We start from the raw sequence: 22805 nt of genomic DNA on the forward strand, positions 1-22805 counted from the left end.
AAGTATCTAAAAAGGCTAAGTTTTCAGCAGAGGTAATCCATAAAAACTTCACATACAATGGTACTGGTACCTCATGATACTGGTACAAACGTGTAGCAATGAAGCACACAGCGGCACTTGTGTAGCAGGTCGAGGAAAGAATGTCAGGGCAATTTCCACTCGAAATAGCGTAACATACAACTGTTCATGTGAACATATATATAAGTAGTTTATTAAAAACTACAGGTTAAAATCATTACTACTAATAGTTTCATGCAATCTTGTTGCAATTTTCAGGTAGAATGACTAAAATGTATAATGTACAAGCTATAAAATTACTTTATAAAGCTGAGGGCTCAATACTATTGTCTGATATACATATATATATACATATACACATATACATTTACGTATACATATACAATAGTGCAACAGTTGCAATAGTTGCAATAGTGCTTGTTTATTGTGCCCGCTAATTACGTGGTTGATGTTTGAAGTACAGCTATAACTTAGTTTTACAAAGTTTTTGTTGAAGATTCTGTGTAATTTGTGTTGTGGTGGAAATTCACTTTGCAGGATTTTGAAAAATTGTTTACCGATCTTGATGGTAACAGCTTTGTTGTATGGGGGGTTGTACCATATTGTTTGGTGTTTCCTGTTTCTTTGTTGATTAGTTTCTTTGTTGGGGTTGTTTATTTTGTATTTGAAAGACAAGTTGTACTTTCTGTAAAATATTTTCGGAAAACAGCATTTTGGCGTCTTTGTTATTTCGGAGTATGTAATAAGCATACTGACTGCCAAATTTGAACTCTGGCAAAAATTTTGTTGAATTCGTTTAGTGAAATAAGATTTGTATGGCGAGGTGAAGAAAATATCATGTTGCACTACGAGAGGTGAAAAAATTGTACAACAGGGTAATCGTACCCTGATGATGCACTGTATTGAAATGCATTTTGGGAAGCTTACCTAAAAAATCGCCTAATTGAATCATAACTCAAAGTCAAAACTGAGAAAAGATAAATATCTTCATCAGTCTACTAGTTCAAATACAGCTGAAAATAAACTTGACTCTAGGACAGTTATCAGTTTATTATTGATAAAGATGAAAGTAATAGGAAAGAAGTGATTCAGAATCACTGTGTTTGTAGGTTTTGGCTCAATGTTCAAAAGAGGCTTAAGTTACATTGGCAGTTTTGGGCTAGAAACAATTAGACTCGGATTTGTATATCTAACAAGAAGTAAACAACATGAAGACATCAGCAGTACAGCTAAAGAGTCACATGAAAGATCACAAGGAGCTAAAAAAACACCTTCATACTTGCTAGAAACGGATAAAGGTAAAATGTTATAGTCAACATTGATGTTTTTAATATTTTCATAACACTATTTACATTATTTAATTGTACTGTGATCTTCTACAAACGTTAAAGATATTGTGTATTGCCAATCATATGCAGGCTGTTGAAATGAAGGGAAGACAACACTGAATTTTATAACTATTATTTAGCAGGCTAATAGTTTTATGTACCCAAATCCTAATAGCTATAAGGTTTGAAGTAAATTCTACTTGACCAGGATAGACAACTCCCAACTCAAGAGCGAGTTCATGCAAACTCGATGAGTTGATGCACAGACTCGTGGGTGAGCCGATAAACAGACTCATGGGTAAGCCGATAAACAGACTCGAGAGTGAGCCGATAAACAGACTCAATGGTGTGTTTTCTCAACTATTACACCCAAGTAAGCCAAGCGCAATAATTCTTGGTGTTCGGTCAATAGCACTTATAATGAATGCAGCTATGATACGCTGGCTAATATCATAATGCTAAAATCAGAAACAGTGACAAGAATTTTATATCCTATTTGCTTTTGAAAATCAAGCAGAGCTTATTGTAAAGAACGCGGTATCTTTATTGGTGTTATATCTCACAGTACCAAGCAGTAACCCACCAGCAATGACAAAACTGGCAGGTTATGTAGCAATCCCAGGGAAAAATCTACAATTGATTGGTTGCACAGTAGTTAGGTCAACCAATTCCGCAATAACATATTTTGAATACAAAAACGATAACATTTGTCACTAACTAATCACGCATTACGAGTATTAATTATTTTTTTAGCATTTATATAGTAAAATGCAAATCTTAGAAAAACATGGTAATAAATAATTAACATAAAAAAATTGCTAGTATAACACATAAATATACACTACATTGGACAAGTGTTAAGCCTGCGCCTTATAAATGACTATTAAAATTTGTCTGAATTGCGACGAACGTAATATAGATCCATTGAGTCAGCAATTTGAAGCTGCTGGATTATAGGCTTAGAAAAGACGTCATCAACTCTCTTACACATGCTGACTGTCTATAAATACGGGTACACACTGATTGACAGTTCATTCGCTTTTACAAGCATGAAGCACTCGTGTACATTTTGCGATTTTTCTTGCAACAAGGAGCGTGACCTACAGAGGCATGCTCATGTACACAAACACTGCTGCTCCTCCTGTGAAGAAGTGTTCACCACCCAGTCTCTCCTGCAAGCGCATGTTTCTGCTGAGCACTGAAGAACACAGTCTACCCAGACTGAACCCCAGAGACCGAGGGCGTGTTCACCCCGTCGCCAACACCATCACCAAGGGCAACGCTACACAACGCCACTGCAGGACCGACGGCCGTACTGGAGGCCAGCCCCTAACGTTTGCCCTACTCCACGGCATGAAGTGAAGTCCAAGATCATTTGCCCGTCGGTAGAAATTTTTACACTAGTGTTGATAACAATGAAAGATTGCAGGAATAGAGCTTACAGCTTTAATATTCACTTCTCTTTTGTAAAGCTTACCTAGCAAATCATCTAGTAGCTTCATAACTCAATTTTGAAAAAGTAAAAACAGAAAAACCTTCATCAGTCTATCATTTTAAATTCTGGCTAACATTATACTCAAACTCCAGTACAGTTATCATTTTCTTAATAATAAAGATCAAAGTAGTAGGAATACAAATAGGAAGTGACCCAGAATCACTGTGTTTGTAGCCACTATCGCAAGGAACACAAAGATTAGCGCGTTAAAAACGCGCAAAATGAATGTGGTACCTGTCAGAATGAGCGCAGAACATGAAGAAGTCAGCAGTACAAGTGAAGAGAGTGTAGATGAAGAAGAAGAGGCAATTCCACAAAAGCTGGAATTAGCTATTAGGGTGTAAGTTGAAGTAAACATGTCATTTATATTCATGTCAAGTAAACATGGTCATTTATAGTCTTTCATAGTTTTAGTGTTAAACTTGCTACCTACGCAACGTCTGTGATACTGATTTTGTATATCTCATCATTTTCTTTAGACTGTGTTTTTACTCCTCTATAATACAGGATTAATTATATTGTTATCTCAAATGAAGTATGTTTAAAGGATAAACTAAAAAACATGTTTGTTGTCTTGCTACGGAAACCATTGCAAAATCAATTTCAGCGTACTTTCAGCAAAAAGACTACTTTTCAGATATAGGAGAGTCAAATAAAGTGCGTAAAACTTATTTTCTGTAACAAACTATTGCCAGGTAGAGTTGCCACAACTTTGTTGTCAGAATCGGTATCGGTGCCGATATGGGTGTTAAGTATCTGAATCGGTATCAGTCAATCTTTTCCTAAAAATCGGAAACTTCAGATACTTTTTACAAATCAACTATTTAGCAGAAAACAGTATTTTAGCCTGCTACATTAATAAAAGTCATCCGCTGCAAGTTCCTTACTTTTACCTAATGGATTTTTGGCCTGCCACACAATTGAATTCATGTATATACCCTGATCAACATCAACACAGCTGAGGAACATTTTTGCTTTAGTCAGGACGTAATCACAAAGTGTGGTATTTCCGCAATTACAGTGATGGGATTTATTGCAGCTAATCACAAACAAGATAACATCGATGGGAAACAAGAATGCTGTGTAATATTTCTATCTACTAGCATTGCAACAGTAATTTAAGCAGTCGATGCATAAAGTTATCTATCACTCTCTTGATTCTGATGATAAAATGTACCGTTTGTATTGGCAAAATACGATAACCCCTGTGGCTTATCGGTATGTAGCCTGTTCTCCATCATTTGTGGCAAGTGAGTCCCTATTCAGTACAAATGGCTACATTGATAGTGATAGAAGAAAGAGACTTCTTACTGAGATAATTAAATCACTAACGATAATTAAAAGAAACATTGATTTGCTCCAAACTTGTACAGACACAGAATTTCGATCAGTGATAGAAGAGAGACTTCATTATCACAGATAGAACTGTACCACTAACAGTAATTACCTTAATTAACCTCAAATTACTAGAAACATGGACTGTTTTGCTACTACATGCCCGGTATGTCAGTATGCGAATACATTTTTTTCCATAAATACATATAAATAATTAGATTAATTTTTTTTTGCATTATATTTATGTTTGCGCAATAAAATAAACAATTATCTATGCAACACAAAATGTCCTAATGGGTCTCAAACTGTTTTTTTTTCAATAAGAATTGGTATATCGGATCGGTATCCAAATTGGTTGATGAATTTAGAATCGGGGTATCTCTACTGTCAGCAGTCATTCAGACAAAGGAACACAGTAGAACTCGCTTAAAGCCCTAGCATGATTTTCCATTCTTTTGTGTAAACTTTTTTATGTTGTTGTTGTTTTTCAAGCATGCGTAAAGGCATAAGACAGAGATGGCTATAATAAATAGTGCAATGCCCCCTTAATGATAGTTTCCCCTTTATGGATAGTAGAACAAATACACAGGTACACAAGTTAGTAGAGCACGACAATATGTGGTAGCTACAATAGCATTGTTTGCTAGAGCCCATGATTTGGAGTTGCCCATTCCCTAACAGATATTGGGTAGTCATGCCTTATGTAGAACTTGCTTGATTCAATGCCTTTTTTAGCAATGAAGCTGTTAAAAGGTTGCTTGTTTTTAATCAGAAATGAAGGTTTGCATTAAAGGTTGACTTGCAACAAAATTCACATTACAGTTAATCGGTATCAAAAGATTCACCATGTCTTACTCTGTTGTGTTGTAGGTGCCAAATATGTGGAAATGTGATTACAAGCTCTTAAAAGCTCAAAAACGAAAAGCCGCTGTAGATAGGATTCTGTTTATTTCTCTGACGTAGTCATGACAACTTGGTTATTGCCTTGTCACGTGGTGTTCTCACATGAACTGAAAGGCCAATAAAAAGCTCAATATAAAACTTATCGTAGCACTAATTTATGACAAACACTAAGGGTTTTACCAAAGACCCTGTATCAAATATAGATGCTCCCTACTTTACCGTTGTATTTCAGCTTAATCTAATTGGCAAATCGTAATCTGATCATGTGACCCAATACTTCGGAAATAATTTTTGTAGCACTTTTTGATTATCACAGGTGACCAACAAGCTCGTAATGATTATCATACAATGATATATACTCTTTCGAGGTAAGGTTAAACAGTTAAATCAATTTTTACGGCAAGTTATAAGATATTGTAAAGGTTTGTGCGACCTTCACTTTCCTCCACTAGTACAAGACTCGTGCATGAGTACAATACATATATTTCTGCTTAGTTCATCAAGGTGTACAAGAAAGAATTAAGTAACAGGAAATGAACAGGCCCAGAACAGCTCTGCTCTGCTATTCAATTGTTTGGGTTTATATAGCTGCCAAACCCCGCCCCGGCTCGGGCCGGTTCAGCTCGGCTCGGTCTTCAGTTGGTACGGCTCTGGTTTGGCTGTGGCTTGGCTGTGGCTTGGCTTGACTCAGGATGGCTTGGCTGTGCATCGACTTGGTTTGGTTAAATGCAAGGGGACGCCATCCAACACAATATCACTGCTAAAAGTGAGAGCATTGCAATGACAGTAAAATAGACGCGTAAGAACAATAGACATGGTTTTATTGAATGTGTGAAGTATACTTGTAAAAATATTTTGACGAATAAGGTTGCATGAAAGCGTAAATAGAAACCATCTCTCACAACTACATCAAATTTGAGCCGTTTTGGAAAGTGAATCCAAACTATGGCGGTATCGAGTGGCTGCGATTAGCTGTTCGTTTTTTAGCTTTTAAGAGCTGGTAATCACATTCCTACATACTTTGCACCTACGACACAACAGAGTAAGACTTGGTGAATCTTTTGTTACCAAATAACTGTAATGTGAATTTTGTTGTAAGTCAACCTTTAAAAGATTCTAACAAACGTCTGTGAATAATAAAATCAAACCAAAGTGTGAGCTAGTAGCGTTCATCATTCTTTGATGTCATTTGCTAGTAACAGCAATAAGTTTCTAACTGAATGCAATGCAGATAGATGAATCTAGCTGTAAGAGTGTTAAGATTGCTTCTTACTTTAGAGGCACATTTTATTAAATCAGTTGCTTGTAAAATTCAGGACTTCACCCGATAATGTTTAAAATTCGTTTTAGAAATTGGTAATCTCCCACTTCTTGTATACTTATTTTGCGATTATTACTTGCAGACTGTGTGAAAGCAAATGTGTCACTAAATATACTCTTCTTCAAAACCCAACAAACATGAAGAGCATTGCCATTGTGGGAAACACTGTGAAAGAGCTTGAAAATGACCTAGAAAAGCTGGAGAATGAGTTCCCTAGTTACTCCCTGTTTGTTGTGAAAAAAGACAGTCGTGTTCATACCAAACAGTTTATGAAAGTGGAGAGATTCGGTATTGAGCGAGCTGCAACTTGTGAGCTCATTCTTCGAGCTTTGCTACCAGGAAGTGATACTGAGGTGATGGCTCTCATGTAAATTTGTGAAAGAACTTTATTTACTTAAAGTTAATACTGACTATTGCTTTGTCATTACAAAAATTAAACTGAAAAGCTGGTTGTATCTTAAATTTGTATCGGAATATATTAGTTGTATTGTCTTTTTTTACTTCTAAATTGGTTTTTTTAATTGAATTTCTGTCTGGACATGAAGTTTGCAATTTATAATGCTTGTTAAAAACTATTATGATGTTTGCTTTAGAATATAAACTTTGCAGCAGCTGTTAGGCAATGCGAGAAAAAGCTAAACTTCATAGAAACGAACACTTTTAGACATCTTTAGTACCAACATTTTGCATATTGTTCACTATTGTGTCAGAACTATTGTGGAAATTATCAAATCATAAGACCTCCTGTTCACCATTCATTATATACATGTAATTTCTGAAAAACTACATGAAAATTTCTCTATGCTAGCTTGAGCTTTACATTTACCCTATGAATGCATAGAGCAGTGTATTCACAACTAGCATACTTTCCGAACAAGAAATAATGCTTTTTTCATGGTTTAGGCAAGAGTGTGCCTTATAGTCCGGAGCAATTATGCATGAGATTATTGGCACATTACCGGTATACTATTTAAAAGTTTAGTTTGGCACTAAACTGCTATAGAATTATATTGATAACTTCAACAATGGAAGTACCTTGTAAACCAATTGAGAAAGGCTTTGCAAATCCAAAAAAGATTATAACCTTCAGATTAAAAGCTGAGAAAGTAGGAGATTATGCCGCCAAAACAATAATCAAGAAGGGAAAAGAAAAGTTAGAGTTGGCGAGAAACCTGTAAAGAACTGTCAAAGACCGGAAGTTGTTCTTATGTAAATGAACAAAACATGAAACCATAATGGCGAGCCCAAAGCTAAGTAGACGGCTCACCTAGTTCAAAATTAATGCAGTAGATGACGAGTTCACTGGATTCTCATTAGCAGTTTTTTTGAGTGACACCGAAAGCTTTGGCAATTCTTAGCGAGTAATTTAAACTGCATGTATATAGTTATTAGAACACTCCCAAAGTGTTATGCTAACATACCAGTCATGTTTTCAAATGTGACATGTAATGTAAGTACATTGCCTGTCAGCCTGTCATTGCCTCTATTAATTTCTTAAATTGTTCAACATTTATATTTGAATTGGCCTGTCTGTTCTTCTTGTTAGATTTTATTCAGTACACTTCCCCAAACATTTTGATCTCTAATGCTTTATAGAACTGTTTTCCAAGTACTCCATTGTGACTTGTACGTTTACTTATTTATCTTTTATTATGATGTAGATTACAGCAGGTGTAACTTATACTCCAGTGCGACTCATAGTCCAAACAATATGGTAATCAGTTTCATACTCAAGTTTCGTGAAACATTCTATCAATAACTTGTTTATGTGGGCTTGTTTGCAGGTAATCTTTGCAGCAGCACCAGCTCACATGATGTTTACCGAAAGTGAGAACCAAAATCTTATGGCGGCTAGTAATATGGCTGCTGCGATGGAAGTAGCAGAACAAGTACCTCACAGAAAGGTCGTCTACCAGATTTGCTTAGAGCAAGTCCGAGAAGAGAGACAACGTGCGAGACTGTTCGAAGGAGAAACCCCGATGGTCTTAAATGTTCATCCTCTTCTGATAGGCTACAGGTACCGCTACGAAGGTGAAAGGAATGAGGGCGTGAAAAAAAATGAAACTGATGTGATGGAGCCGCAAGAGCAAGCTCTACCATTGGAAGAAAGATTCTGCCTAAATGATGTGGTCCTGCTCAAGTTCGTGAGTGCAAATCCAGAAGAAATCCGTCAGCGACTACAAACTTACCAAGAGAATCCACTAGGGCGACTAGTGAAGATCCAAACCTGGAACAAGCTGAAAATATACAATCGACCTGCAGGAAGAGAGATTAACATAGTTGTAAAGAACTTATCTGGCCAACTATGCAACAACTTTCACACAGTTCGATATCAAAAGAATGAAGGCATAGCTCACCACCTGCTGTTCACACTTGATGGAGGGTGAGATATAGTTTTATTTGACAGAGAGACCTATAAATTATTGCATTTGTAGAGCCTCACATTCCCGTTGTTTAATATATTTTTTGCAATTTCAAAAAGAGGCCTGTTTAATACTGAAAACAAATACCTTTGCAAAAATATTAGATGCTTAAAAATCTTTTTTTAAGTTTTTACCAGCAAATTATTTGATAATTTGCTGAAATCACGTATATAAACTATGCTCTTACCTTTGCTTGTCAACTGAATTCAACTTATTTTCTCCACTAGCTGCTTATTTTTGACAGAGAGTTGACTAGCGGTGACTCCGGCAGCATTGTCTATAAAGTGAGGCGTAATGGAGGTGTGATGAGGCTCTACCCACTGGGGATGCTCATAGGAAAACATGTTGGTCCTGAATTTCCTAGGACGTACTACAAAGCTGTCATCCTAAGCCAGGCTCTTCAGTATTTTCAGACGCGGCACAACCTCAGAAATCTGACTCTCTATACTATTCATACAGCAGAAAGTAATGTCACTACTACTGACAGATCAGATGAGGACTTTGATGAAATAGTTGGTTAAAGTGATTCAGTGTGTATGTTCTCTACTATATAGAATAGTATGGCACTAAATCTTCAATTTAAAGTTTGCTTTGCTGACACGTAATATTCATGGTGTGATTTCAAACTTTTTAAAGCTAGTTTTAACTGTTATTTCCATAATACACTTACAAGCTGTTTGTGCATAATGACAGGCTACCTTCTAAAAATCCCGACATTAAACTGTTCCATCATTAAACAATTCTGTTTAATAGGCTGAACACCCACAAAAGGAGCTCAAAAAGCGCAATAGCATTGCTAGCTTGTGATAAAATCATGCTTTTTAGCTCAATTTTCTTCACATTCAGCCTATTAAACATACTGTAACAAGCTAAAAGCAATATTAAATAGCTTATCTACTTTTAAAAGAGATTGAGCTTTTTTGAAAGCTGAATTTAAAGAATAATAGGTTTTAAGATACCCAGATCGGACTAAACATCCAACTTCCATCTTAGCTGTAGAACTAAGTGGACAAACATATACATGAGTTATATGAATTTTCTTATGTACTAATAAGTAAAATCTTAACATAAATGCTTTGCTAGGATTGGAACTTACTTTATAAGTTTATGTCACAGAAGCGTTCACCATACCAGATTTCACCTGTCTATCCGAGAGGCACGACCTAAAGACTGCAAAGTTTGACCAGCCATATCCACTTCCTGAATATCTACATTGGTACATATTTTTATTAGGATTAGATGCAACAGCTCTGAGATGTCTGAGACCAGTCCAGTTATCTCAGCACTATCATATCTAATGCATTTAACAACTGCTGAAACTGCAGTGCAAATTGGTACAACAGCGCTGTGCAAGGCAAATGTTAGTTATAGTAGCAATCATACCGTAACTACTTATTCCTTTTTTTTAGAACAAATTTTTACTTTCTGTACAAGTCATGTAAGTTGGACTTTTAAAATTAGTAATTAAAGCTCAGCTAAGAGCATTTGAAATTTGTATTTGAGCACTTGATTCATTAGTTTGTTTCTAGGAAATACAGAACAAGAAGTAGAACTGTTATACAATAAAGAGTTCTACATATTCTAATCTGGCTGTGCACGCAATCATTGCTGGATAAAATATTGTACCCTGACTATTAGCACTTCTAGGCAGATATAACTATATTATTATTTAACAGGTTGCAGGCAGAAAGTACAGTGGCAGTGGCAGAAATATAAACTTTAAATCTGTTATGTTTTAGATGAAAATGACCAGTAGTTCTGTTGTGGGAAATTAATCGGATTAGTTTAGTCAAATTTTGCTCTAATAAAATATAAAATATGTATAACAGGAAGGATTTACTTCACGAGCTATATACTTGATGTACATGTAGCTTTGTCTGTAGAAGGCCATCTTTCTCTTTCTACACTCGCTTATATACCACATATCTACCAATATCCACAATTTCATTAACTTTGAGCAACACCTAATACCACTCACAACTGTCACGACCTAAGACATTAATGTAGGTTGAGCCATCGATCTCGATCATTCAAAAGCTTCATTAGTTAAGCGTAGTTTACCAAGTAAACCAGAAATAGACATTGTCCCCTCTTGTCATAACCGGGGAAAATAACTTAGTTCCAAGTGACTGTAAATAATTTGGTTCATGTTTGGCTATATAACGAAAAACAACAAAAACAAACTGTATTATTTTGCATATTCTAATGAAAAATGCATAGAAAATCAAAGAAAACTACTCTTGACAAAAGATCGTGGTGCATATTAAAGATTCAGGAATAATGTTAGACTCGACTCATCACAGAATGTCTGCTAAAGTTGGAGATGGTCGTTGAGTGCATAGTTATTTTGTTTGTCTTCAAGAAGCTGTCGGCATAGTTATTGGCCTGGTCAAATATTAACTTTTAACTGAACCAGTTTGCTTATGTGAAACTTTTTCAGGTTTTTATAAGACATAAATGGGTTGGAAGTGGGCTGCCCCTCTGTTCTCATATCTGTTTCTTACTAGTTTCACTAAACAGTATGTTTTTTGCTGCTATTCGTTAATCTGAACATCCTCAATGCTAGTTTGCTCAACTGGGATTGGTGCCTCCTCATTTTTCTAGTTCCTAGTTATTGAAATTTTTGTGTTTCTATCTATCTCTGTGGAACCAAAGAAATATCTTTTCAAATTTTGTTTAGGATGTAAAACAAAGGCTTTCACACAGTGCACATTAGTAGGCATCTCTATAAAAAATTCAAGATTTTGTATAAGAATCACAGAAAAATTCAAAACTGTTATATATCCAAAGTTCTATAGGCATTTAGAAGTGAACATGTCTCTCGTTTGACTGTGTTATTTGCTAGGTTGCCTAATTGCTGTGAAAAGACGCTGTGAAAATTTGGTGTTACTCAGATGTGTTTCAAAAAATTTTTTTGGTGTGAGAAAGAACTAGCCAAATTGTTTTATGAATTTGTCTCTAAATGTGTCCCCACTGTACAGTAGAAGTTGGTGGATCATCTTTTCATGTTCTATGCCTCGAGGTGAGTAATCTAGAAATATCCATGTCAGAGGGTCGGTCTCCGTAATAGGAGTCAAGTTACTGCTGCGGTGGTGATAATAGTACAAATTGTTCCGCAGTGAAACATGACTTTTCTGGGGTATTGCACACTTATTGTGTTTACTGACATGGAATACAAGATTTGTATGTGTAGCAAATCAAATGGTTGGATTAGTACCAACAATGTTAATGGACAAAGAAATCCTGTAAAAAAATATTTGGAAAGAAATTACAGAGCAGTTATCAACTGGTTTGCACAGGTAAACGGATAGAATGTTCCGAGTCAATTTTGCATATATTTAGGTATTATTTAACAAGTCTCTCAGCCCATGTTAGATTCCGCTTTAATGAATTTGCCGCTAACTGTACAAGCGCTTGCATGGCATAGCAATTATTTAAAAATATTTATCAATAGGGATGCTAGCTTACTCAACTTAGCCATTGGCAATGTGCTCGACTAATACTAAGTGGCAGACAACTATGTTACCTGCCCTGTGTATAAGCTGTTTTAATACCCATGCAATGCCTGGCATTCAATTAGGACAATCATATAATAATATCATAATATGCATGGGATGTGACATCATGAGAGATTGTAGAGTTCAATGTGAGCACTTTTGTGACTTTCTTACAGCATCGACACGTAGTTTGCATGGAAGTAACAAACAATGTGACAACAACAAAATACTTTGCCATTTCATATTATAGGTGGAAAAATATTAATCGAACACTACTGAAAAAAGGCCGTTGTTTGGGTGATTTCGGGTAAATTATATTCAAATTTAAGCATATACTAAGACCCCTACCAATCTGAAAATTGGTAAAAATAAGTAAGTTGAAATGTTTTATTTTCCATGGATCTTAGTACATCGCTGAAATTGAAGAGGAAAAGAGAGAATTACGTGTTTGCAGGTTACAGGTTGTGCTGCTTTGTACTACTAACCGGAAATCAGGTATACTATCCAGCGATAGACGTACATAGGTGATAAAAGTCTAGACCCAAAAGTCTAACAAGACAAAGCGACTAACCCGCGGGAATTGCATTAGTCCGGAATCCCAGGCTAGCACAATCTCAACAGACTTTGAGCATTAAACCCCGCCTATAAGATAGCCGTCATCTATCCTTTTAGGGTTTTATATCATTGATCCAACCAGTATGACAGAAATAGCTGTAAATATCTAGCTAGAAAAACCAATACTGGCACCAGCCTGTGGACCCCCTCAAAACCTCCTGTGGACCCCTAGGGGTCCATGGACCACCAGTTGGGAACCACTGGCCTATGCGTAATTCTGCTGGTAAAAGTTTTTCAAATTGGGCTCGAGATATTTCTGGCGACAATATTTTTATATTGGATGGTTTTGGTCTGTATTTTGATCAAACTGTAAAAATGAGAGCATTTTTATTTTGCAGTTAGTTTCCATAAGTTAAAAAAAAAATTAAACACGGCTTTTTTGTTACAGTTTTTGTCAGCGCAAAAGTTCCAGCAAGACTGAATTCCTTCCGAGTTAGCAAAATATTTCATAGTGAAAAAGTTCATATTTGTTAGACAAACAGCTTAGCGGAAAAGCTTATCAGTACAGTTAAGTTAGTGAGTGTAGTTGATTGTTATGTTGATAAATTTCCATAATTTGTATGAATTGATACAGCCTAGATTCTTTCTATTGTGGTAAATTGGGATGAACTGGTTCATTAAAATTAGGATAGCTAAAAAATTGAGGTTTGTGTTGTAGTATTTTGTTCTTCAATACCAAATTGAACCAGTCCTTACATCATCTATTAGGCAAAACAATTTGGAATTGATTTCTTAACTTTTTGGAAAGAATTAAAAAGAAGATAGTATTTTTTAAGTCCATAAAACATCTTCACTATCCTATAATATTAAGGAGATGATTTTATTCAGTAGTATTGATTTCTATATAATCATACAATGTATAATAATCTCATAATATATATGAGCTGTGACTTTTTAAAAAGTTGTGGATTTCAATAAAAACAGTCTCGTGAATTTCTGACAACCATTGACAACATAGTTGGCACGAGTGTTCACACTTTGCCCTTTTCTGCTTATTTCAACTGTACTTTTGTTAAGCCATTGCAGTTTAGTGTAGTTTTGAATATTATTCCTCACAACTAGTACTAAAGGAACAAATTTCAGGTGTAAAATCTACTGTCTGATGACACGTTTAAACTCTAAAACACATCAGCCAGTAAACTAAATACTTTAAATGGCATTGTGTAATTGTATAAACTCATAAAACTTTCAGTTATTGTCATTACAGCTACAGCGGGTTTTCTGTTCTGCAAGAGATAATAATATTTCCTCCCTTTGAATTATGACGTTAATCTGTTTTTAAGAATTTTAGTGCAATTTGAAACATCATGTATAATTTACTATATATATATGGCACTGTACTGAAAATTATTTAATGTCTAATTTTCTTTCTATAATAACAGTCTTTCTTTGCTTCGATGTACTGTGAACAGAATAATCTGCTTTACACTTTAGTGATCAAACCCATTGAACATAATTCATGTACACAACCAATATGATATATACCATAAACTGAGTTACGTGACCTTTAACTCGTGACACATTTAAAGCAACTCATCTTCCCCTGCTGTGAGCTAAAGACTTTTAGACAATTGTTTACATAGCTTACTACACAAATGGCAATAGGTCGGAATGACACTTAAATAAGTTTTTATATAACTTTAATGTGATGCGTTCGTTTGTAACTTCAAGTCAGCATAAATTGGACTTGTCATAACTCAAGGACTTCTTTTACTTGCACGTAAGTGTTTAGAAATCACTGCAGACACTAGAAGAAATTATGATAGGATGGACTTTTTAAGGAACAGAGTTATACATAACATAATCACATTGACCTTAAAAGTAATATTTGAAGTAATTGCCTGGATCTATGGTTAAGTGTCAAACTTTACTAAGTTTAAATTAACTGATGAGTTGCGTTTACCTCGCAGCTATACAATCATACCTCAACATACAATTTCCCAACATACTAGAAAATCGAGATAAGGGCTCAATTTCAAGCGAGTTTCTTCCCTGAGATATGAGGAACATTTGAGATATGAGTCGCTTCCCAATGGCTGCTACATGTATATGATCAACTATTTAGGCAGCCGCTTGTGAGAACAGCATCTCTCGGTTTTTTTCCTCAAATCAGTTTCAACAAAGTTTTTATAAAGTTTGCTACAATTTATAGTGAATGCGCAGCGTAAAAGAGCCAAACTGCAAAAATGTAATGAAAAATTAAGGCGACAAATTTTAAATAAGTTTAGTGAAATAACAAAACTTAGCTTTAAGTTTGGGTTTACTAAGCGAGATTCACTTAAGTTAAGTTCAAAGTTTCTGTTAATGCGTAACAAAAGATTAGTTTACAAAGCAAAAGTTTGTTGTCAAGTATCTTTCAGTCCACCACTAGCTACTACTTCTGTCTCAAAGAGAAAAACTTCATAAAGTAGTGTACATATTAATATTACATTTTATCACATAGTTTAACAGCTAAATAGGTTTTTATTCCTTTGTTATCATAGTTACTGAGCTACAACTATTTAAAGCCTACATTTACGCCACAATATATTTTTAAGTGGTATTTTTACAGTATAGAAACAGATAAATTTGTATTTAGTTTTTTTATATGGGAAATAATGTATTGAGACACAAGTAAACTGACATACGACGTCTATTCTAAAACACATCAAGCTCTTATGTCAAAGTATGACTGAGAGTATAATTCACAAAAATGTTTGTACCTACCAGAGGTAGCACAGACATAGCAGGCACTTCTAAGAGCTTTTAGTTAAAACATTAGAGAAAGAATATTTAACATCTCATTAAATGTGAATATTTATTTTTATTTAGACAAGCAGCTCATGCTGCTGTTCTATCATGCTGTGATGCATTCACTGTAATCACAACTTTGTACTGCTGGAGATTTGGTGAGTCAAATTGGCCTGGTGCATGCTAGAGTGTGAATGAATTGACTAGTGAGCATACATCTAGAACCAGCCTAACTGCCCTACTAACTTGTACCCTGTGTTACTTTAAAATGATATTATAAGCTAATACATATAAGGTTGATTAAGCTAACGCTGAGGTTCAGCAGGCTGAACATGCAGGCTTTGAAGATTTGGTTTGAAGGTTCAGCAGGCTAAGTATTTTATTGAATAGTATGTTTTCAGACCTTTCTAATTATTTAGAGCAAAAGCTATTAAGAGGAGAACGATTTCGTCTGTTTTTCAATGTTGGTAAACAATCAATTGTTTATGTTCATTCGGTAAATTGTTTATGTTGACTTGTGACAATGCTCTGTTCTTGGATACTGATTATGTTACTTCTGCTAATAAAAAATGAGCTGATAACTCTGAAATGAAACAAGATTGATAACAATTTTTTTTCGCGTTAACTTATCTTATGACAAATCAACTCAAACAGAAACTTATTTATTACATCATTTCTTTTCATAAGTATTACTTGTTCTTTTGTATGAAGACTATCATTATGATAATAGCTTTGAGAGTCAGGATTTAGAGGTTGGGAGCCCCTAAGTTGTTAGCCTATTGGGTGCTATATTTGCACTTCTGTACAAATGCTTACGTAACTCATTTTCACAATTCTTTACACCACTTACGATTCAAACGGCATAAGGACAGAATGGCGCTTATTGTAAGTTATTATATTTTAATGGAACCTGTCTGTAAGCTCAAAACAGAATAAATTGAAACTGATGTAACAAAATGAATTTCTTTACTTGCATGTAACTCTTTTAGACACAACTAGAGCCACTAGATAAAATAATGTTGGGTATCTTAAGAAACAGAATTACACATATCATAATTGACCACATTGACCATACAAAGCTGCTCCAGCTAAACAAGTTTATCAATAATAACTGTTTCAATAAGTTTTGAAATAATGTTTGAACCAATTGCCTAGCTCTTTGAGGAAATATTAAATGCAGGACAACCATTTGCTTTGATAACATGTGCTACCAAACCATTTGCTTTGATTTTTTTTAGTTGAAATTGTTACACAACTTGTCACCTCAGTATAGAATCAGTGTGTCTAAATGGAGAGATTTAAGTGACTTAATACCAGCTTCAAATATAAGACTTACTCTCAACACACTAGCTGCTGAATTAACTCCTAAAAACAGATATTTTGCTGTACAAGCAATGATTTTAGTAAAACAAGGTTTGCTAATCTTAAATATATAGGTTTGAATGTCAGGATACAAGAACTAAGGAAAACTTTCAAAATCAAATCTATGTTGAGCACTAGCAATGATATGTTGCCTTTATATTATGGCTTTGTCTTCAATGATGACAAAATTTAGTATTAAACTGTTATAACAGCCGTTTTGGCAAATTGTTCGAAAATGAATTAAGATATTTCGTTTCAAACCCAATAACCTTTAACATTTCACAAATGTCTTGAATTTGCAAAATGGCTCAGCTTCAAATTAACTGAGCAAATAGGTTCAACATCTAGCTATATGTGAATATAACAGAAAAAAATATATGTCTCTCGTGAAAGTGACAAATTTAGACCCGTGAAGCACTTGTAATAGTATTCAGTTAAAAAATTGTGAAAGAAAAAATTCTTAAATTTTCATTATACGTGAATAATTAATGTTATTTAGACAAACGACTCATGTTTATGTACTGTCTCGCTGTAATGTATTAATTGTACAAACCAAGTTTTACTGTCACAGATATAGTGAGTCACCTCTACCTTATATATTCTAGAGTGCTAAATAATTAGCTAGAGGACCTACATTTAGGATCAGCCTAACTGACCTGCTAACTTGTACCCTACTTTATCATAAAATAGTTACATTGTATAATTACACCAGAAATGTGAAACACTAGTATCCTTTGAAACTGAAGACTATAGAAGATTCATAGAATAAAATAAAGTCACTGGTAATTTTAAAATTAAGGCAACCAATCAGTTTGTTCAAGCTCAGTGGGCAAATAGTTATGTTACATTTGTAATACATACTTAGCCTTTTGTTAGTTCTAGTTAAGCTGAAGTACACAGTGGCCTAATGTCTCCTATGTTTATCAACATGGGCCATCTTTTAGATTGCTATCACTCTATCAAAGCAACTTTCTCCTTCATCTGACTCCCTATTTTCTATTCAAGGCCTAAAAGCCGCTTAAAAAGTAAATCACTGGTAGTAAATCACTGGCAGGCCTCAAATAGAGAGTAATAGTCATCTCTGCTTCTTCTTAGAGGAAGTGCTAATAACCCTTAAAAAGAACAAGGCATTTGGCACAACGGTTCAGTGTTAGCCCATTTTATGGCAAACCAACTCACACAGAAATATGCCTATTATATAATTTTTTTCTAAGAATTCCATATCTTACTGTATGAGGATTATCACTATGATGACAACTTTGTGAGTCATGATTCAGAGACTTGGAGCCAGAGAGTTGTTAAATACACTTTCTGTAACTAAGTGAAGCTTGCTTTAGTTAAGGTGTTTTAAACTTTTAATTATTAGCTCAAATAAAATAGAAAAAAGTGATGGTATAGAACTTTTGTTCCCTTCTTTGGAATTTTTTAGGTTTATATTTTTTGAGAAGTTTTTTTAACACTAAATGAAAAAAAAATTATATAAGTTTCAACAACTCTCATGGACTCTCCATCCAACTGACTCATCAAATGAGGTTTTCTGTGCCTAAAACTTTGTTGCAATTTCCTCATAAAAAATAGCATGCAGTGTGTTTATAATCACTAGGGGTCAGCAAATATTGTTTAATGTATGGCTTTAAGATAAATTACAAAATGTTAGATATAAATAGAATAATGAATTGTATTATCACACCTTCATTTTTTGTCTCACTCGTAAATGTGCCCATTCTTTGGTTCGAGTTCATAGCTTTTCTTTATTCCTGAGAAACACTATTTTGTTTCTTCTATAATAAAATAATTTTTACTGGTTTAGGCAGTATTAGCATTCTTCAAAATGAGAAATTCAATCTACCCTAACAGAGACTTCTATAAAGCTATTCTAACAAACTGCCAAAACAGAGTAACTGTTTACTTGTATAAGTTTACATGTATGAATAAATTAAAGTTTTATTTATAATGGCACAAAGCACGATTCTAGCAACAAAAACAGTGGCCTTAAAAAGAGCAAAAGTAGGAAACACGACTGTTGAAGTTTAGATATCAGTGCTGATAAGTAGGGAGACCTGTTTGAGACCAAACAATTTAGCTTTACTTCAGATGATGTAGACATTAATTATGGAAAGATGCAATCCTTCCCAGAATAAAATATTTGATTTGAGAACAAAATGATGTTATAGATGAATAAGCAGCAAACATCTACTAAATTGATGCAGCAAAGGTGTACCAGCTGTCAAAATATTGCATAATCAATACAGCAAAAATTGAAAATAGTGAATGAATTGAATTTAGTTCCAGTGATTGGAAACCAGCCAATAAATCAAAATACACATTACATTATTACATCATTGAATTTTGCAAATACTATTTCAAAAGAATTATATGCTGGCATAGTCAAGCCTTAAAAAAAATGAAAACACCTTTTTCCTAAAGCACTATTTAAATTTCGGTAATTTTTAAATTCCTATCATTATGGTAATTTCCAGCTAATAAAACATTTTCAACAATCAGAAGCAAAGTTAGTTGTTTTCAATCATCGTGGATTATACAACATCTTGACAGCTTTAATAAAAACAGAAAATAATTTGTCTATCAATGTTTATAAAATAGCAATGAAGATTTATTATTTGTTTACAAAAGAGTTGAATAGTTATGCAGTGCCACGAGGTATCCCGAAACAGCATAGAAGTTTCATATTTTGTGCTTGAAAGAGACTAGATAGTCGCAAATGAATGAGGATCAACATTCACAATATTGTAAGAGGTCAGGTGAGAGTTTATTTAGATCATTCTAATGAAACGCTATACTTGTGCTTAAAAGAGGCAAGGCAAGTCCCAACTTGAAAGGTAATTATCTATTCAAGAGAAGACAATTCATGTTGAAGTCATTAACGAATATTGTAAATAATAATAAAATGTGCTCACCTAAGGTACATAGTTAATTATTGCAAGATATTGGTTTTGTCAGGCAGAGGGAGCCACCTTGAAACTAATTTTATTTGTTACATATGGCTCTTGGCCATGAGGGCCACCATCGCACATAACTATAGGACGAAAATCAAGTATTTTATTTTTTTAACATTTAGTTTTATATTGATCACTTAATTTATATTATATGCATCATATATGTATGTCTTCTATAGTTTTTTGCTAAATAGATATATACCTTTTGATATATTCAACTCTTTTTGAGACAGGACTATTTAACACAATTTAAGTCAAAATTATCATATATGCATATATAATTTATGCTACTACTTCATTTTGCACATATCCTTGTAGGTTGTAATTTAATACACAAAATGCTTAGGTGTGTGAATTGTGAATAATAACGCGCTATAGCCTAACCTCATTTGTCATAGCTCTGTTTAAATCATTAATCTTTAATTTGAGTGATTGTTTTTATGGTTAGCAATAGTGTAAAAGGCATCTAATTTAATAGCTGCCACATGTCAAATATTTCTAAAATAAAGCTGTAATAATTTGTGATGCAACTCACACTACTTTCAATCAAAAGATGCTGCCCAGCAAAGTAAAAGTTGTTTGCACTAAAAAAAATTGCACTGGTTTCTGAGAGACACTTCGGGTTTTGCCGAAAAGCTCGTATCAAATATAGATGCTCGCTACTTTACAGTTTTGTTTTGGCTTTGTTTAATCATTTAGTCGCAATCTGATCATGTGACCCGTACTTCCTGCCAAACAGCGCGAATAATTTCTGCTGCATCTTTCGACTATCACAGGTGGCCAACAGGCTAAAAAACAGTTAAAAAATTAAAGAAGTTTTTTACGGTAAGTTATAAGATATCAGTGCTCAAAGAAACAGCATTACAATGATGATTAGTCAGACGCATAAGGACAATAGACATGGTTTTATAGTATGTTTGTGGAGATATTTCGACAAATAAGGTCACATGAAACTTTAAACAGAATCCATATTGTTCAGTTACAACCCATTTGAGCCGTTTTGGAAAGGAATTCTAATTTACGGCAGTTTCGTCATGGCGGCGATTGACTGTGTATTTTTAAGCTTTTACAAGCTTAATATCACAGTTTCACATAGTTTGCACCAACAACACAGCGGAGTAAGACATGGTGAATCTTTTGATACCAAATAACTAAAATGTGATTTTTTTTGCAAGTCAACCTATAAAGATGTATGACTTGATATTGTTTAATTAGTCCCAAAGTAGCCAAGCCACTATTGAGGTCACCCAGATAGGCAGAACGCATTTTCTCAGTTTGCCACCAGCTAAATATCAATGAGCCAATTAAGAAAAATAGGGTTGCGTAGGAAGCTTGACACAAGAGACTTGTATGTAAAGGCATCACTTGCTGTTAGAAAGGAAAGTAGCTGCGCTAAAGTTTTACACTGGTGTTTGCGTTACGATTATACATGTAGGTGTATACAAATATATCTCGTGTTAAAGCTACAATCGCTTATTGTAAACATCTATATATATATATATATATATATATATATATATATATATATATATATATATATATATATATATATATGCTTGCTGACAAGCATGTCCTAGCAAACCAACCAGATATAGTGGTGGTAGACAAGGAGAACAAGAGGGCTACTATAATAGATATAGCAGTACCCAATGGCTACAATATAGCCAGCAAAGAAAAAGAAAAGGTAGAGAAATATCTCCCTCTTGGAGAAGAGATTGAAAAATGCAGAAAAGTGCGCTATTGGGAACAGCTAAGATCTTGAGGCGAGTGCTCAAACTCCCAGGTCTCTGGTAGGAGACCCGAGTTAGAGCAGAATTTACCACCCATACGGAGTATCCGGGGTGAGGAAACAATTTTATATATACAGTCAAACATGGATAACTCGAACTTCAAGGGACCGAGCAAAAGTGTTCGAATTATCAGAGCATTCAAGTTATCAGAGCACTGTCACAAGTCCATATATTTACTTATTTATTAGTAGATACATGTACATATACAAACTATAATATAAATCAAAAGCACAAATGGCTTGTTTCAAATTAAATGCTTCTAATGTAAAGTTTAAAACGTTTTCATGAAAAAGTATAGAGATTTTCTATCACTTGAGATGGTTTGTTGTTTGAGGTGATGTTATTGCCAGGACGTTTTTCAGATTGACATTGGCAAAACTTGATCGTTGTTGAAATGCTCAAAAGAAAAGACATTTTTTTCTTTTGGGGTTTTACCCACGATCAATTTTGCCGTTTTTTCTTGAAGTTTATGCAGATTACCTTACTTTACCTGGTATTCGTTAAGAGCAACACTCCGAAGCAGTTCAATTAGAAGTTTTACGAGGTTTTACGGTACATTCTATATCACTCACGCTTTTTTAATAGATACTTATTGAATGTACACACGTATTCTGGGTTTAGGTCAAACGATGAATAGTTTTTTGTAGCTCAGACAACGTATACGTTTAATTACAACATTTTTTAAGACGTTGTAAACATTCAACATTCCGACGTTGATTCAACACGGAATCAACGTCGGAAAACTATTCATCACGGGCTAGGCGAGTCACGCACTCAAGGATTTTCGCCACGCACATACAAAACAACATGCGATTTTTGTTTTGTATGTGCGTGGCGAAAATTCTTGCGCGCGTGACCCGGCTAACCCGTGCTACTCATCGTATCGCAGTATAAATCAAATTTCACCAAACTTTTAGAAAAGTCGTTGACAAAAATATTTTGCCGATGGTGGTAATAACGACGCTTATGAATTACGAAAAGATGAAGTTTACCTCTATGGCTTTGAATAAAGTGATTTTCTAAAGCGAAAA

The 22805-nt window shown here is 34.5% G+C and overlaps 1 protein-coding gene across 1 annotated transcript in view; it reads left to right on the forward strand.

The window, feature by feature from the left end:
- The window catches only part of LOC137390405 (uncharacterized), a 400777-nt gene that overhangs the window by 249066 nt on the left and 128906 nt on the right, over nt 1-22805 (forward strand). The window lies entirely within an intron of this gene.

This window comes from Watersipora subatra, chromosome 3 (assembly GCF_963576615.1).
Source record: "Watersipora subatra chromosome 3, tzWatSuba1.1, whole genome shotgun sequence".
Taxonomy (NCBI): domain Eukaryota; kingdom Metazoa; phylum Bryozoa; class Gymnolaemata; order Cheilostomatida; family Watersiporidae; genus Watersipora; species Watersipora subatra.